We start from the raw sequence: 18,214 nt of genomic DNA on the forward strand, positions 1-18,214 counted from the left end.
CCTCAGGATACCCTGGGAACAGTGAGGGGAGCCCCGAAATAGGCACTGTCTTGAAAACACCGTTTGTGCTATGAAATCATTCTATTCAAAGCAAATTTCCTAGCTGTGTGCCTTTCTTCATAGCGACCTTGGATGTTCACTGATAGAAATACATACATACACACACAGACACATGGAGTTAATGGCTCTTTTTTGTGGCTTTTTAATGGCTTTTTGTAATGGCTTTTTTTGAGGCTTGAACTGTGAGCCTAGACATTGTCCCTGTGCTCCTTTTGCTGAAGGAAGCACTTTATTGTCTTAAACCATGTTTACCCTAGGCTGGGGTACAGCATTTACACCCACAGATGATCCGGGGATCCTAGGACCCGAGTTCAACTCACAGCACTGGCAAAAATACATCAAACCAAAAAAAAAAAAAAAGAAATGGAGGAAGAAAAATCCAAGAAGTTTTACACAACCATTTTACCTCTTTTTCCTTGGCACTGTGACCATCCTGGGTCTCAATGACTCTGCTGGAAAATTGTATGTCACCTTGCATGGCCTAAGGCTTCTGGGCTGTCAGTGAAGGCTGAGCCCAACAGAGACACCTAGGACCTGAGTTCCATGATCCTGGGACTGCCACCTACTCACAGCTGAAGATCCTAGGAGATTCGTTCCTATCTATAGGAACACTAATAAAATGTTTGACATATACTAATTTAATTACTAATTAGCTAGTCTATTATAAGATTGTATGCAATAAATATAAGTCATTGATTAATTTAATTAGTACCTTATTAAGTCTTCTACCATGAGTAATTAATGGAGGCATAGTTTTAGAACTAATAATTGGTAGTAATAGAATATATAAAAATAAGATATAGACAGACATCACATTATATAGAGTTATACACTAGAATCTACATACATGTCTGTCTCTCTATATATACATTTATTTATAGATGAATATACATATGTAAATACACACACACAGCGATCTACACATATATCTGTTTATGTATTGGCCACTCCTAGGCCTTGATCTCAGGTCCTGAAATTTGCTCACCAACTTCACTTGCGTCAAACTGTTGTGCTAACATTAACCCATTCGTGAAGTGGGCCTTCTAGGCCTGGAGTTCAAATTACAGAACTGCCAAAAACTTAATCCTGGTGGCAGAAGCCAATTGTCTCACTTGTTTTCCTTATCGGCGAAAGTCCTGGGTTTCAGGAATGATGTATAATACATTGACAAATCTATGTCCTATGTAATAGGATGTAAAAAATGTTATATGTGTAATCATACTCATTAAATAGATTAAAATAAATAAAACACAAAATAAAATGAATAACTACACTAACCACAATATGCAGTAAACGTGCATGTAAATATAAATCATGTATTTAAAATGTATACGAATATTATTTTTTTTCAAGTGCTAGGACTTGAATTCAGGCCCTGAGAACAGGCTTGACTTTCTTGTCCTCCAGCACGGTGAGCTTCCCGTTCCCCCACAATGCTGCAGATTTACCCAGACCCTGAGTTCAAATCCCAGGCCTGGCAGAAAAAATGGCATGAATTCCAAGCCAAGGAGCCTCACAATTTTTAAAATATTTTAATATATTTATTTATTTATTTATTTATTTATTTATTTATTTATTTTTGTTTTGTCAAGCACAGGTCTTGAATTCAGGTAGTGGCAACTCTGCCTCCGCTTTTATCAGTCTAGGCTGGGGTGCAGTCACTGTACCCACAGCTGAACCTGAGTTCCTGGGCCCCAAAGACTGACAGGAAAAAAAAATGAAAAGACAGATAAAAATCCGGCAACTTGCAGATGGCTCCGGTTTTACATTTACTTTCTTTGCAAGGTAACCATTCTGGATTTGTATGATGTCTGAAAATTGTTTGTAACCTGGCATTTCTGAAGGTTGGCGGGCTACCAGGGAAGCCATAGGCCAACTCGGCAACATAAGCCCTGTGTTAGAAGCCCATTCCTGTCTCCTACCAATGGAGGGAAATCCTAAGAGTCTCATCCCTATTCATAGGAATACTGATGGAAGGTTATGAATGTCAAGATTGAATTAGTTGTTCCTGAAAGATACCACTATAAAATTAAACAGAGTGATTTTAGGAGGCCAATGGATTTTAATGAATATTTTCTGACACATTAAAAGAATAATTTTAATTCCATGGATGTAATAGTTTCCGGACAGTGGTTGATTCAATTAAAAATTCATTAAGGATGGAAACAGTCATATTAATTACATTTAGGCATAATAAATACCCAAGTGTTGGTAAGAATGTAGTCTATATAACTGAAGAATGTATGGAAACCTCTGGCACTCTATAAAGATCTATATTTATTTGGTTTTTTTTTCAGGGCTTTTTTTTTTTTTTTTTTTTGAGAATACCGTACAGAGAAGTTACAATTAGATGGTCAAGATAAGGAGTACATTTCGTATCAAGCATTGTTGCCTCCTCTTTTTTTCCCTTCCCATCCCTTCCCATACTACTCCCTTCCCTCCACCAGGTCCTCCCCCCTTCCCCACCAAAGTTGTAAATTTCATTTTTCGACATAACAAATTGTACATCTCATTGTTGCAATGGGTCCACCTGTATCCCTTCCCCTCCAAAAATTATACCAACATCAAATAAAGTGAAAACAGGGGTTATACCGTGGGGAAGGGACAAAAAATGCAATATAGAAATCATCGTATAAATATGTTAGAAACAATTGCATGAAAGGCAAAAAAAACAAAAAAATTTAATACTTATCTTGGGGTTCATTCCCCTAACATCAACTTATCTGACCTTTTCTGCTTGACTCAGACATATACCAGTTATTGCATATACAGGAAACCATGGTACCTATGTTTCTTTGGGAGTGGCTTACTTCACTTAATATAATTTTTTCCAAGTCTTTCCATTTCCTAACAAATGGGGCAATGTCATTCTTTCTGATGGAGGCATAGAATTCCATTGTGTATATATACCACATTTTCTTGATCCATTCATCTACTGAGGGGCATCTAGGTTGATTCCATATCTTAGCTATGGTAAATAATGATGCAATAAACATAGTTGTGCTGGTAGCTTCAGTATGGTCTTGTTTGTGACCATTTGGGTAAATGCCCGAAAGTAGGATTGCTGGGTCATAGGGGAGTTTTATGTGGAGTATTTTGAGGAACCTCCATACTGCTTTGTGTACTACCATCTGCATGTCAATCTGTTCTTATTTTGTCAACCCCTGGGGCTCAATCTCAGTGCTGGGAACTGCTTGTCAGCTCCATCTGCCCCATGCTGGCCGAGCTGACACTCATCCATTCATAAATTGGGCCTTGTAGGCTGTGAGTTCAGATGCCAGCACTCACAAAAATTGAAGCAGGGGGTAAGAAGCCCAGGGTAACACATGTTTTCCTTTTCTGTGAACGTCCTGGGTGTCAATTGTGAAGTTTCATACATAGGCAAATCTATATCCTATGTAATAAATGTAGTAAATATTCCATGTGCAATAAGTCAATAAAATAAATGGTAACTAAATGAATAAAACAAAAAATTAAATGAATAACTACAATAAGTGGAATATTGAGTCAACATACAGGGCTCAATCTCAGGGCCTGGCAACTGCCTGGCAGATGAATTGGCTAGAGGCTGCTATGCTGACAGCCACCCATTCATGAACTGAGCCTTCTAGGCTCTGAGTCAAGATCCTAGCAATGCCAAAAATATAATCTTGGAGTAAGAAGCTGAGCGGGACCCATGTTTTCCTTTTCTTTGAAAATGCTCAGATAGGATGTATAATTCGGGTGCAAATCTATGTACTATGTAATAGGATGTCATAAAGGTAAGAAATGTCATAGGTGGAATAATTGTCACTAAAATGAATGAAAAACAGATTGAATTAGTAGTGAATCATTCTGGGATAAAATTAGATGCAACAATTTAGGAGGTGCATTAAGTTTAATTAATATTTTATTAAGCATTAACAGAATAAAAATTACATGGAGATATAATTAAATACCTAATAATTGAAAGTAACACATGATACATAATTTAACTATATATAGACATCTATCTCATTCTATAAAATATGTAATTTTATGTATGGATGTATGTACATATGATAAACAACAACAGGACATTGAGTAATTATTGATTAATGATTTATTAATTGTTCAACTGGAACATTATCATTAAATGGAGACATAATTTAATACCTACAATTGTTAGTAATATTATCTATAATTAAATAATATACAGACATCTCTCTGTGTATATAATATTTATATACAGCAATCTCTAAGTATACCTTGTTCACTCCTGGTTTCAGTTGTTGAGTGTTCACCTAGCAAGCACCAAGCCCTTGGTTCGATTCTTCAGTGCCACATGAACAGAATACCTGGAAGTTCTGAGGTCTTTCAATCAATTGAGTGCTAGCCTGGAGTACAAATGCTTAGGTACAGTGTCTAAGCCCTTACTCAAGCCATAGGACTGCTTCCACAAAAAGGTAGATTGTTCTAACTGCAACTATACAAAGACAACTGCAACGATACCTCATCACAGAGCAAGCTAGGAGTCTGGTGCTGACAGCTGCCACCTAACCTGACTTAGCCAGATGTAAACACTGCAACCTAGCTCCATGGAACCAGACACAACTGACTTACCCAGATCATCCTAGCTGCTCAGGGGCTTTAAAACCCAGTCCTAGCAGGAATTCTGTGAGACTCTTTAAAATGTGGCTTCAAGTGGTAGAGCTCTAGCCTTGAGCAAATGTTATTAGAGTATAATCTCCATGTTTTGAGTTCAAGCCATATGCCTACCCCCCCCAAAAAAAACCCACCACAATAAACCATTAGATGTGAACTTGTGTGGTTTGTGAAATGTTCCTCAAAGAATGGTGATAGTGATGAAAGCACCCTAATTCAAATAACAGCTTGTGGAATAGAGCTATGTGCTGAGTCCTTCATAAGGTGCTCTGTGCTAAGTCCTGCACATGATGCTATGTACTGAATCCTTCACAGGGTGCAGTGTGCTGAGTCCTGCATTGGGTGCTGTGTGCTGGGTCTTTCACAGGATGCTGTGTGTTGAGTCATGCAAAGAGTGCCATGTGCTGTGTCTTTCACAGGTGCATTCTTTCATCAGGTCCTTGTAAGAGCTCCACAACTGAGATGATTATGCAGACAAGAATATTGAGGCTCAGATACATCCCCATGTCAGGGACAAAATTATGTATTACGTAAGACTAGTGAGTTGTCTCCTGCAGACAATTGTTTTTTTTTTTTCTTTCTTTTTTTTTCACAGTCATGAACCTTGAACTTGGGGCCTAGCCACTGACCCTTACCTCTTGTGTACATGGCTAGCACTCCAACCCGTGGAGCCGAGGACCCCCTTGCAGGAGAGTGCCACCTAGGGGTCGATAGCTGAGGACTGTCACCCCGCCTTCTCAAGAAGATGAGATCTGAGGATCTGGGTTTCAAACTATCCCAGAAACAAAAGGTCCCATGAGACTACTATCTCCAATTCACCACTAAGAAACCTGAAGTTGAAGCTGGGTGCTGGTCGCTCATACCTGTCATACTAGCTTCTCAGGAGGATAAGATCTGAGTATCATGGTTCAAAGCTAGCCTGGGGAGGAAAGTCTTTAAGAAACTTAGCCCCAATGGACCACCAGAAAACATGAAGTGGTGCTTTGGCTCAAGTGGTAGGGCACAAGACTTGAGCTGAAGAGCTCAGGGACAGCACCCAGGCCCAGACTTCAACTCCTACAACCAACAACAACAAAAAAGGCAGAAACAAACTAACAAACCTGAAGTAAAGGGGTGGGAATGTGCCTTAGGGGTGGAGTGATTTGCAATTATGAAACCCTGAACTTTATTTCTCAGGACCAGAACACTAGAAAAAGGCTGCAGTGGCTCTGTGGCTCAATCGGGAGAGGGCTATCCTTGTACAAGAGAAACTAGGTACAGTGCTGAGTTCCAGCTCCAGGACTGGTGTATGCGCACTCACACAGACACACAGACACACACACACACACACACACACACACACACAGACACACACACACACACACACACACGATCACACACACACACAGACCAGAAGTGAAATTGTGACACAAAATGGTAAAGCCTTGGGCTTCTGCACCGAGCTCTTGGTAGCACCCAGGCTCTGTGTTCAACCCCCAAACCTAGCCACCCAGGGCCTATCTAGGAGAGGTCAAAAGTTTCAATATCTGATGAGCTTCACCAGCCCTAGATGACAGGAAGCTTTGAGATTTCTGACATGTGCTTGGATTTCCTAAGCTTCAAGAAACCTAGGAGAGGAATCATAGGCCCATCATCTCCAACAATGAAATATTTCATTAGGTTCAGTGCCCTAGTTGTCTGCCAGAAGGTCTCCTGAATTATATTGAGCACTGTATCTGAACACCGGAATATAGTCTAACAAAGGCAGGATGAGTGCACAGGACTTGGCCTGCCATGGGAAGTGGCACAAATGAAGGCTTCCTGTCAAAACAGGGCACTGGGGAGAGAGATCGCTTGGGATACAAAGAGGCCTTTTTCTCCTGGCCTTCAAAGCCTGCCCACACTCATCATCACTAACTGATGCAGATGGAGTTGTTTGTTAAACAGCTGAACAGGACTTAGGCCATTTGTCTGCATATCCAGATAATGAGAGAGACTTCTTCCAGCGGGCCTGGGATGCAGAGAAACAATGAGAGAGACTTCTTCCAGGAGGCCTGGGATGCAGAGAAACCCTCAGGTTACACTGGGAACAGTGAGGTGAGTCCCAGAACATGCACTGTCATGAAAGCACTCTCTGTGTTATGAAATCATTGAATTGAAAACAAATTTTCTAGATTGGTGCAATTCATAATAGCTACTCTGGAGATTCACCTATAGGAATACGTCCATATACACAGAGACATGGAGGTACAGGTTCTTTTCGAGGGGGCAGGACCTGGGGTTGAACTATGAACCTAAGCATTATCCCTGAGCTCCTTTTACTCAAGGGTATTGCATTAACCTTGAATCACAGCCCCACTTCTGGGTTTTTCTGTGATGTCTTAGAAATAAAAGTGTCATGGATTTTCCTATGCTGGCTGGATTTAAACTCAGATTCTATACATCTCAGCTTCCTGAGGAGCTGGGATTATAGTCAGCCTCCACTGGCTCTTGCCTTTCTTTTCTTCTTCATTTTTTAATCTGTACAATCTGACTTCTTAACAGGGTCCTTCCAGTGGTTTGAATTTATAAGTAAGCAATTCCAATGTCATTTATAGCTGCTTTCTCTGAGAAGTATTTTCTCTCCTCATCTTCTCTTCTGGTCACAGGTTTGAAGCCAAAAGTGAGAAATGAGTATCACAGGATTTGGCAGCTAATGTCCACATTACATGCCAGTTCTGGCACTTAGCATTGAACTGCAGTGAATTTACTGTCTAAGGATGAGAGAACCGAAAGCTGGAGCAATCCTCATACTGTCTGCATTGCTCCTTTTTCCTATAAAATGATCTAATAATTATGAATGTTGTGTGTCTCCAGTATTAATTATCTAGAACACATTAGAAGCATCTGCATGTTTCTGTTTTTCTCTAGTACATCCTGAGATTTAGACTAAGGTTTTGTGTGGAGGGGTTTCTCAGTGTATCCCTGAGAAAGCTGCTTGCATTCTCCTGGGGAGATCACAATTCAAAGTCAGCCTGAGCAAGAAAGTCTGTGAGATTCTTATCACCAATAAACCACCAGAAAACCAGAAGTGGAACAGTGTCCCAGAGGGTAAAGCTACAGCTTTCAGAGAGAAAGCCGAGCAGGAGACACAGGCCAGACCAGGCAAGAAAGCCTGGGAGGTACTTATGTCCAATTAACAACCAGATGGCTGGAAGTGGAGCTGTGGTGGTGGTAAAGCCTCAGCCTTGTACGAAACAGCTGAGGAATGCATTGGGCCCTGTGTTTAAGCACTGGGATGGCTTCTCTTTTCAAAAAGAGAAGGCAAGGATTATGTATCAGTGCACTAACTACTTATGTGTGTATAGTACCTCCCTGAGTGCAAACAGACCATATGCAATGCTTCTCCTTTTATTTACTGGTTCATTTTTCAGATGTGCCCGTTGCACATACTGCACCATTCTCTTCATTTCAGGCCCATGGCTTTTCTCTTCCAGGGTTCCAGGCCTGTGTCCTTATATGATACACACTTAAGCTCTCAGCAGTTTTTATTTACATTTTATTATGAGGCCCATGCAGGAACAGACACAAATCAGGCAGGGGAACAGAAGAAAAGGTTTTTTAGAAATAACTAGTATTCAGAAAATTAAATTTGGGGATGTAAAATGGTAGTATACTTATGTAAAATCTACCATGAAGAAAAAGATGGGGCTGTGGACTTGGATTACTGAAAGAGTGCTTGCCAAGCATGCAAGAACCACTGGGTATGATTACTCAGTATCACATACACAGAAAAAGCCAGAATTGGTGCTGTGGCTAGACCTGGCAAACAGAAACCTACGTAGGTAGGTAGCTAGCTAACTAGGTAGGTAGGTAGGTAGGTAGATAGATAGATAGATAGATAGATAGATAGATAGATAGAGAGAGAGAGAGAGAGAGAGAGAGAGAGAGAGAGAGAAAGATAGATAGATAGATAGATAGATAGATACATACATACATAATACATAGAAAATAGATAGATGGAAAAAGATAGATAAATAGAAAGAAAAATAGATAGATAAATAGATAGATAGAAAGAAACATGATATATTAACCTGGTCTTGGATGTCAGGAGGAATGAAGGGAACAATTCCCAATCATGATGCCTTCTGCAGTGTTCCGGTCACCAACTTCACCTTCACACAACCACAGAGCAGGAATACTGTCTCTTTCCCACTTCTCAGGCAGCCAAATGCCCCAGAGCCAAGAGGGCAGAGCCAGGTTTTAACTCAGGTGCTTGGAGACAGAAGAGAAAGGACCCTGCTTCTCCTTGGACTGGGAATTTGCATTAATGATGTTCAGAATGAAGGAAGGAGAATGGACTGGCGGAGGTAGAAGAATGGTCTTTAAATATGACAGATGGAGAGTCAAAACCACACTCCTTAAGACCAGAGAGCAGGGTTTTTCTTCTCTGTTCCTCCCCTCTCCCCCACTAAACTGGCTCTCTATTGTTACGCTAGAGATAGCCTGAGGCTGCCTTCACCTGAGAGAGGAAGGTTAATTAGTCATTGTTTGAAGAGGGTGAGAAAAGTCTGACCCTGCTGTAACTCTAACAAATGTTTCAGGGTTCCCCCCATTGCTGGCTTTTGCAGCTGACTTCCCTGTTGAGCGTGTACATTCTGCTTCCTAATCCTGCAGGCCTAGGTCTCTGCACCTAGCCTGGCTTTTGCAACCATTTTCTGTCCTTCAATTACCGTGTTACACTGGAGTTTTTCTGCAAAGAGTGCTAGGGCTTGGATACTGAGAACTTCATTTGAACCCAGGATGGTTCAATAATGTTTCTTTCCTGCTTCTATAGCTCGAGAACTCTAAGAACATTAGAGTGCAACTAACTTCTCATCACCAAGGGAAACACAGGAAGCTCTTGAACATCTGACCTTTCAGAAGTGGAAGTCAGAGTGTCATAGACCTTTCTGCCCTGGCTGGCTTTACCCTGTGATCCTGAGACCTCAGCCTCATGATCTAGGGTGTTGGGCATGAGCTACTGGTGCTCTGCTAGGTTCAGAAATGTAATGACATTGACAATACAAGTCAACTGCTTATCACATAAGGCTCGGGAAGCATATTAAGCCTTTCAACAATGGACCTTTAAGAACCATGTAGGACACAAGGTTCAATGCTAGAGTCTAAGAGGCTGGGAATATAAATCTGCTACATTTGAACCTAGAGCTCTGACTCCAATTCTGGTGTACATCAGTGTTCATTTTCCAGAGAATGTTCTCCTAATTAGCAAATAGGAAAGTACTTAGATTAACCCTCATTTTTTTTTTCCAGTTGTGTGTCTTGAACTCAAACCTTGGCACTCTCCCTGAGCCCTTCAATTCAAGGTGAACACTCTACCACTAGAGCCACAGTGCCAGGTGGGGTCTTTTGGTGGTTCACTGGAGCTTTCCTTGCCTAGGCTCTCTTTGAACTGTAGTCTTCAGCTCTCAGCCTCCTGAGAAGCTAGCGTTCCAGGTGTGAGCACTGGCATCTGGCCTATTGTTTTTGTCAGTCCTGGGGCTTGATCTTAGGGCCTTGGTACTATCTCTGTGCTTTTTTTTCTCAAGGTTAGCCACTTGAACCACTCTACAGCTTCTGGCTTTTCCTGAGTATGTGTCACTGAGGATTCAAATCCTGGCATTCATGCATGCTGAGGGAGCGAGCTCTTTACCACTAAGCCACATTTCTAGCTCCACCCTTAAAATTTTATCCCTCAATTTGCCTATCCTCAGGAAAAGGCTTCTGAGTATAAATCATCTAAAGGAATCTCTATAGGAAGATGTCCAAAGATAAGCAAAAACTCAGGGAGGATGGGAAGGGATGGGAAGGGGAAACAAAGGAGGAGGCTATAATGCTTGATAAGATATATACTCATTATCTTGCCCATGTAATTGTAACCCCTCTCTACAGTATTTTCACAATAAAAAGAAAAAGAAAAAAAAGAAAAAAGAAAAAAAAGAAAAAGCTCATACTTGGGAGAGACTCTAAACATGTGAAAACTGTGACAAATGGCTCCATTTAATTATGTATTATGTTTCAACACTTAATAAAATATTAAGGAAAATTAGTCAATGTCCTAAGTTATTGTGTATAATTTTATAATAGATGTGCAAAATACGATACATATTATATGTATAATAATATTAAATACAATAATCAATAAATAAATGAATCAAATAAAAATAAAATACAAAATCAATAATAAAAATCATAATATGAAATTAACATAGATAGGTAAGTATATATCATACATTCAGTACACATGTACAGAAATAATTTTTTCCATTGCAGGGCCTTCATTCAGGCCCTGGGAACTCTAGCCTGAATTATTTTCCTCAAGGACAGTGGGCTTCACCTTCACCCATGTTGCAAAAGAGTTACCTTGATGGTGAGCTCAAATCCTAGCAATTGCAGAAATACTGGCCCCAGTTCCATGAAAGTGACTTAATTTTTTTAATAGAAGCAGTTATTTTTAGTCAGTTCCATACTGAACATTAAAATTAGGCAGCGTAGGGCTGGGAAGTTGGCTCAGTGGTAGAGCTTGCCTTGCATGCCTGAGGCCCTGGGTTCGATTCCTCAGCACCACATAAGCAAAAAGAAAAAAAAAAACAGAAGTGGCGCTGTGGCTCAAGTGGTAGGGCACTAGCCTTGAGCTGAAGAGCTGAGGGACAGTGCTCAGGCCCAGAGTTCAGGCCCCACAACTGGACCAAAAAAAAAAAAAATAGGCAGCGTAGAATTTTGTACAGCTATTCAGATTTCCTTCCCTTACCCCCAAAGTGCTTTTCTGAAAACTAATATGTTTCTTTTTTTTTGTATGTTTTTTATTGTAAAAATGTTGTACAGAGGGTTCACAGTTACATGAGCAAGGTAATGAGTACATTTCCTATTGAGCATTGTTACCTCCTCCTTTGTATTCCCGTTACCATCTCTTCCCTCCCATCTTGAAAACTATCTCTGCCTGCCTAGGTCAGTGACTTAATTTTTCAATTTTGGTTGGCATGGGTTTTGAACTCAAGTAGTGGCAACTCTTCCTTCACATTGCTACAAATTTACCAAGAACCCGAGTTCAAATCCCAGGCGAGGAAAGAAAACTGGCAGAAATTCCAAACCAAGGAACTTTATTTTTTTTATTTTTGTTGAATACTTTCTTTCTTTCTTTCTTTCTTCCTTTCTTTCTTTCTTTCTTTCTTTCTTTCTTTCTTTCTTTCTTTCTTTCTTTCTTTCTTTCTTTCTTTCTTTCTTTCTTTCTTTCTTTCTTTCTTTCTTTCTTCATTTATTTATTTTTTGGCCAACCATGGGGCTTGAAATCAGGTCGTGGAAACTGCCTCCGCTTGGATCTCCCTAGGCTGGGATTCAGTCTCTGGATCCATAGCCGATCCTGAGATCCTAGGCCCAGGGGGCTGTCAGGAAGAAAAGAAAAAGCTGGAAAACACAAAAAGTGGCGAGCTGCAGAGGCCTGGGTTTTTATGATTTTTTTTCTTTACACAGTGACCATCCTGGGTCTGAATGACACGGCTATAAAGAGGACCTGACCTGCTATTGCTGTTGGCTGGTGGGCTCTCAGTGAAGCCATTGGCCAACCTGTCAACAGACCCTAACTTCAAATCTCAGTCCTGATACCAATGACAGAAAATCACAAGAGACTCATTCCTATGCATAGGAATACTGGTTGAAAGAGTAGCTCATGCCTTGGTCTAGTCTAAAATTGGATGCAATAATCCTAGAATGCTGATTGATCTTAATTAATAGTTTTTTAAGCATGAAACAAATAATATTCATTCACCGGCAGTATAATATATACCTATGAGTTGGTAGGAACGTATTTGTTGTCATTCAATCATAGATAGATGGCTCTGTCACTCTTTACTAATATATATTTATTTGTATACCACCATCTGCCTATCTATGTATCGCTGTTTTGGCCAAACATGGGGGTCAATCTCAGCATGTGGGAACCCCCTCACATCTTCATTGGCAAGAAGCTGCCATGCTCAAACTCACCCATTCATGAATTGGGTCTGCTAGGCCCTGATTTCCAACTCTAGCATTACCAGGCATGATGGAGAACACATCTAAAATCTAGATGCTATATGATAGGATGTAAACAATTTAATAAATGGTATAGGTGTCATCAGAGTCAATAAAATAAATGGTAAATAAATGAATAAAACAAGAAATAAAATGAATAACCACGCCAAACACAATTTTGACTGAACATCTATATGGAAGTATAAATCCTACTTTTAAAATGTATATTAGGTGTATCTTTTCCAGGCCTGAATCTTGAATTCAGCCCCCACTACGAGGAGGGAATGGCGGGAGATCATGAGCTACTCTGTTCTGGACCTAGGAAGAGTCATGGTATGCTATCGATCTCATCCTTGAATGAGTAGTTCGTACATGATGTGAGTAGGAAATGATATGCAAGACTCATGGAGTATCAATTAATTGTAAAGAAGAGTTGATGAAGCTGGCAATAATCATCACATTCATGAAATGGAGGCATCAGGAAAGATCCAAGAATCGGTAGTTCCATGGTAGATTGGATTCCATCACAGGACACAATTTCTCCTACTCTATACAAATATGTACTTATTTGCATTCAACTTCAGCTTATGAATGGATGACTATTGTTCTCCCCACTCTCCCCGCCCCCACGGGGGGGCTTTCAATCTCAGGTCGTGGGAATGGCCTAGCTCCCAATTGGGACTGCTAGGCCCTGAGTTCAGATCCCAGCCCTGCCAAAAGATTCATCTTGATGTCAGAAGCCAATCATTGCACTTGTTGTCCTTTCCTGTGCAAGTCGTGGGCCTCAGCTCGGATGGAGAATTCATGGGTCACCCTGTTGCCATGGGAATAAGTTATTACCCATGTCAACCCAGTTATACCTCTCATCATATACTCAAGAAAATACACAATACATCCATGAATAGCATACAGAAGAAAGAGAGTAACTACACTCAATGCACGATGCAGTCCACATACAGATTTGAATATATATCTCATGTTTCAATGATGCATTTGTAGACTATTTTGGCCTCCCTGGGGCTCAATCTCAGTTCCAGCTCCTTAGTGGCTCACAGGCTGGTGTGCTCACCTGGACCCATTGTGCAGTTGGGCCTCCTAGGCCCTGAGTTCAAATTCCAGCTCTACCAAAAATTCACCTTGATGTGAGAAGTCAGTTGTTGCACCTGTTTTGATGTGTTGTGCAAGTTCTGGGTCTCAGCTAGGATGGAGAATGCATAGACAACTCTATACTCATTGGAATAAGTTGTAATCCAGTTCACCACAGTTATATCTGTCTTCCTATACTCAAGAAAATACAAAATACATCAATGCATGAGACACAAAATAAAGAGAGTGATTACACCAAATGCAAGATGAGGCCACCAATGTTTGGAAATATAGATACTCTGTTTAATTATGAATTTATGACTATATTGCTCCCCATCAGGGCTCTATCTCAGTTCCCTGGAATGACCTAGCTCCTTAGTGGCTCACAGGCTGGTGTGTTCATCATGACCCATACACTAAGTGGGTCTGCTAAGCCTTGAGTTCAAATTCCAGCACTGCCAAAAGTTTCATTCTGATGTAAGACGCCAATGGTTACACATGTTTTCCTGTCCTGTGAATGTCCTAGGTCCCATTGAGGATGGAGAATGCTATATAGACAACTCTATAGCCATGGCAATAGGTTGTCATCCACATCAGCAGTTATATCTGTCACCATACTCAATAAAATATACAATACATCCTTGAATAAGACACAAAATGAAAAGAATAACTACACTGAATGCAAGATGCATACCACACCTGTAGGTAAAGAAAGATCTTATGTCTAAAAAAGGTGGGCTTGCTGTGCTGGGACTTCCAATCAGGCCTTGGACCAGGCCTGAAATTCTATTCCTCAAGGATGGTGAGCTTCCCCTTCTCACCCAGTGCACCAGAGCTGCCCAGACCAGCGTTCCAATCCCAGCACTGACAAAACATTCATGCTGATATCAGAAGCCAGTTGTTGCACATGTTTTCCTCTGCTGTGAATGTCCTGGGTCTCAACTAGGATGTAGAATGTATAGGCAACCCTATAACCATGGGAACAGGTTGTCATCCATTTTAGAACAGTTATACCTGTCACCATACTTAGTAAAATATGTAATACCTCCAAGAATTAGCGACAAAATAAGAAGAAGTGCACTAAACACAAGATAGTGTCCACACATGTATGTCAATATAGATTCTATGTTTAAGTAATGAATTTATGACTATAGTGGACCACTCTGGGGATCATTGTCAGAACCTGAGAATGTCCGAGCTCCTTAGTTGCTCACAGGTTGGTGTGTTCACCTTGACTTATTCTCCAATTGGTCCTGCTAGGCCCTGAGTTCAGACCCCAGCACTACCAACAAGTGGATCATGGAGTAAGAAGCCGAGTGTGAAATTTGTTTACCTTTTCTCTGAGAATCCTGGGTGTCAGGCATGATGGAGAACGTTTCTACAAATCTAGATTCTCTGTGATAGGATGCCATCAATGTAATAAACAGAATGGGTTTCATCATAGTACAATTGATGTTAAATAAATGAATAAAACAAAAAATACAAGGAACAACCACATCAAACATGTATGGACTGAACATCTATAGGTAAGTATAAATCCTATCTTTACAATGACTATAAATAGTATGTTTTCCAGGATTGGGGTTTGAATTCAGGCCTAGTGAACAGACCTGACTTTCTTAACTTCAAATACGGTAATCTTCCCCTTCATCCACATTGCTGCAGATTTACCCAGATCCTGTGTTCAAATCCAAAGCCTGGAAGAATGAATAGCGGGAATTGCAAACCAAGTAGCTAATTTTTTAATTTTTAATTTTTAATTTTTTTTCTCAGCACAGTGCTTGAACTCAGGTCGTGGTAACTCTGCCTCAGCTCTGATAACCCTAGGCTGGGGTGCACCCCCTGGCCCCATAGCTGCTCCTGGCATCCTAAACTCCCAGGCCTTACCTGGAAAAAATGCACAGAAAAAAATGTGGCATTTTTATATTTTCTTACTTTGCATGGTGACCCTCCTGGGTCTGAATGACTCTGTTGCAAAGGGTACTTCACCTTGCATTACTGAAGGCTGCCAGACTATTGGGGAAGCCATAGGGCTACCCGGCAACATAGGCCCTGATTTCGAATCCCCATTCTGACACCAATCAATGGCAGGAGATATTAAGAAACTGATTCCCATCAATAGGAATAACAATGGAATGGTGTCAATGTCATGGTTGAATATGTTGATCATGAATGATGCTCCTATAAAATTAGACAGCATCATTTCAGGAGGTTGATTAATTTTATTTAATATTTATGAAGCATTAAAAGAATATAATTACTTACAGGAATGCAATAAGTTCAGGACACTAATTGATTTCATTAACATTTTAAGGATGAAAACAGTAACATTAATTATATGGATCCATAATAAATACCCAGGAATTGGTAGGAATGTAATCTGTATAACTGAAAAATGTATAGATGTATCTGGCACTCTATAAAAATATATATTTATTAGCATAATGCCATCTGCATGTCAATCTGTTCTTATTTTGTTAACACCTTGGGCTCGAACTCAGATCCTGGAAACAGCCTGTCAGCTCAATTTGCCCCAGGATAGCGTGATAACATTTACCCATTCATGAGTTTGGCCTTGTAGGCCATGACTTCAGATGCCAGCACTCCCAAACAATGAATCGTGGAGTAAGACGCTGATGGTGACACGTTTTCCTTTTCTGTGAATGTCCTCGGTGTCAGGTATGAAGTAGAATACATATATAAAACTATATCCTATTTAATCAATGTAATCAATGTTCTATGTGCCATAATAGCCAATGACATAAACGGTCAATACATGAATAAAACAACACAATATGGAGTCAACATATGTATGTAAATAAAAATCATATATGTAAGTTGTACATGGATAGGATGTTTTCTATTGGTGGTGATCTATTTCAGGCCTAATGATCAGACTTGAATTTCTTGACTTCAAGGAAGCCAGCTTTCCTTTCCCACACAGTGCAACAGAGTTACCCAGACCATGAGTTCAAATCCCAGTCCTGGCAGAAAAATGGAACCATTATAGTATGTACTGCTCAATTCTTAAGAATTTCATTATGCCTCCATTATATGTATATGATTGTTTAAATGTTTAATAAATTATTAACTAAAATTGATCAGTGTCCTACAATATAATTGTGAATAATTTTATGCTAGAATCATTCAAGATCTGCTCATGCAATCATGACATATATCACATTCCATTGGTAATCATATGGATAGGAACAAGTTTCTTAGGATCTCCTGCCATTTGGAGGTGGCAGGACCAGGATTCAAACTGTGGGCTACAGCTGCCACGACTTCAACCCATGGATAGGGAACTCACCAGTCTGTACAAGAACATCAGCAAGACCAATGATGAGGCAGGCACCTGTGGCTCTCAGCAGTCCTCCTAGATACTTACCAGGCTGTGACAGGAGAATCATAGTCACCCAAGGTAAGAAGGTCCTTGAGACCCCTGTCCAGCTTCATTGCCAACAAAGCCAGAAGCCTTGTGGCTCCAGTGTGGAGGGCCAGCCTTGAGCAAAAGGAGATGACAGACTGTCCAATCCTGAGTTCAAGGTCTGGGACTGTAAACAGACAGACATACACAACAATCTGTGCAGCTGGCTATCTGGCTAAAGCAGGTCACCCTCTTATACCCAGCTGAATTGGACAGAGTTCTCTGGGAAAAGGGCTGGGGGAGCCGCTGTCATCTTTACTCCACCCATGCTGCTTGCATTACAGAATTCCGGCCACACCCACATTCTTTCATGTTTCTTTCTGAACAATGGGATACAAGAATGGTGGCCATGCCCACATTCTATGCTGCCAGGTAGCACAGGGATTCATTCTGTTGGTTGACACCACTACCAGCAGTTGAGGAAGGCAGAGGTCGCTGAGTGCTCAAGAGAATTTGAGTACAGTAGGATATTGATACACCAGCTCATGCCCTGGCTCCCTCCCCTGCTTTCCCGCAGTGCTGGGTTTCATACCTCAGGCAATGGCTTGCTGCCAGCTAGCCTAAGGCCCCCACCTGGTCCCTGCCCCAGGTCCTCTGCTCTGTGCCCATGTGTCTGCAATGCTGCTGCCATTGCTGCTACCCCACCTGGAGCAGCCACCAACAGCTTCTCCCAGCAGCACAGGTGTATGGCCACCCCAACACCAACCCTAACCCGGTTCAGACACCCATCTAGGGGCACCATGATCCCCTGCTTGTTTCCTCTCCCCAGCTCTGAGGAGCCACCTTTCTGTCTTGGGAATTTCTGAGATAGAGACTCAATATATACTCAGGCTGGGCTGAATCATGGTACTCCTATCTGTGACAGGTATGCTCCACCAGGCCTGGTCCTCTGTAGTTAGGATGGTAAGGCATGTAGTGCCATGCTCAGTCATCAGTTTAGATGGATTACCCCATACTCTTACTCCACAGCAGCCAATTTTTGACCACAGGTGAATCTCTGTGTAGGGCCTC

The 18,214-nt window shown here is 41.0% G+C and overlaps 1 pseudogene; it reads right to left on the reverse strand.

Moving 5' to 3' along the window:
• LOC138833420 (tubulin beta-2 chain-like) overlaps window positions 1–17,945 on the reverse strand; it is a 41,411-nt pseudogene extending 23,466 nt beyond the window's left edge.
• Between the last annotated feature and the right edge of the window lie 269 nt (window positions 17,946–18,214).

The sequence above is a fragment of the Dipodomys merriami genome, unplaced genomic scaffold, assembly GCF_024711535.1.
Source record: "Dipodomys merriami isolate MVZ:Mamm:240054 unplaced genomic scaffold, mDipMer1.0.p SCAF_207, whole genome shotgun sequence".
Classification (NCBI taxonomy): Eukaryota; Metazoa; Chordata; class Mammalia; order Rodentia; family Heteromyidae; genus Dipodomys; species Dipodomys merriami.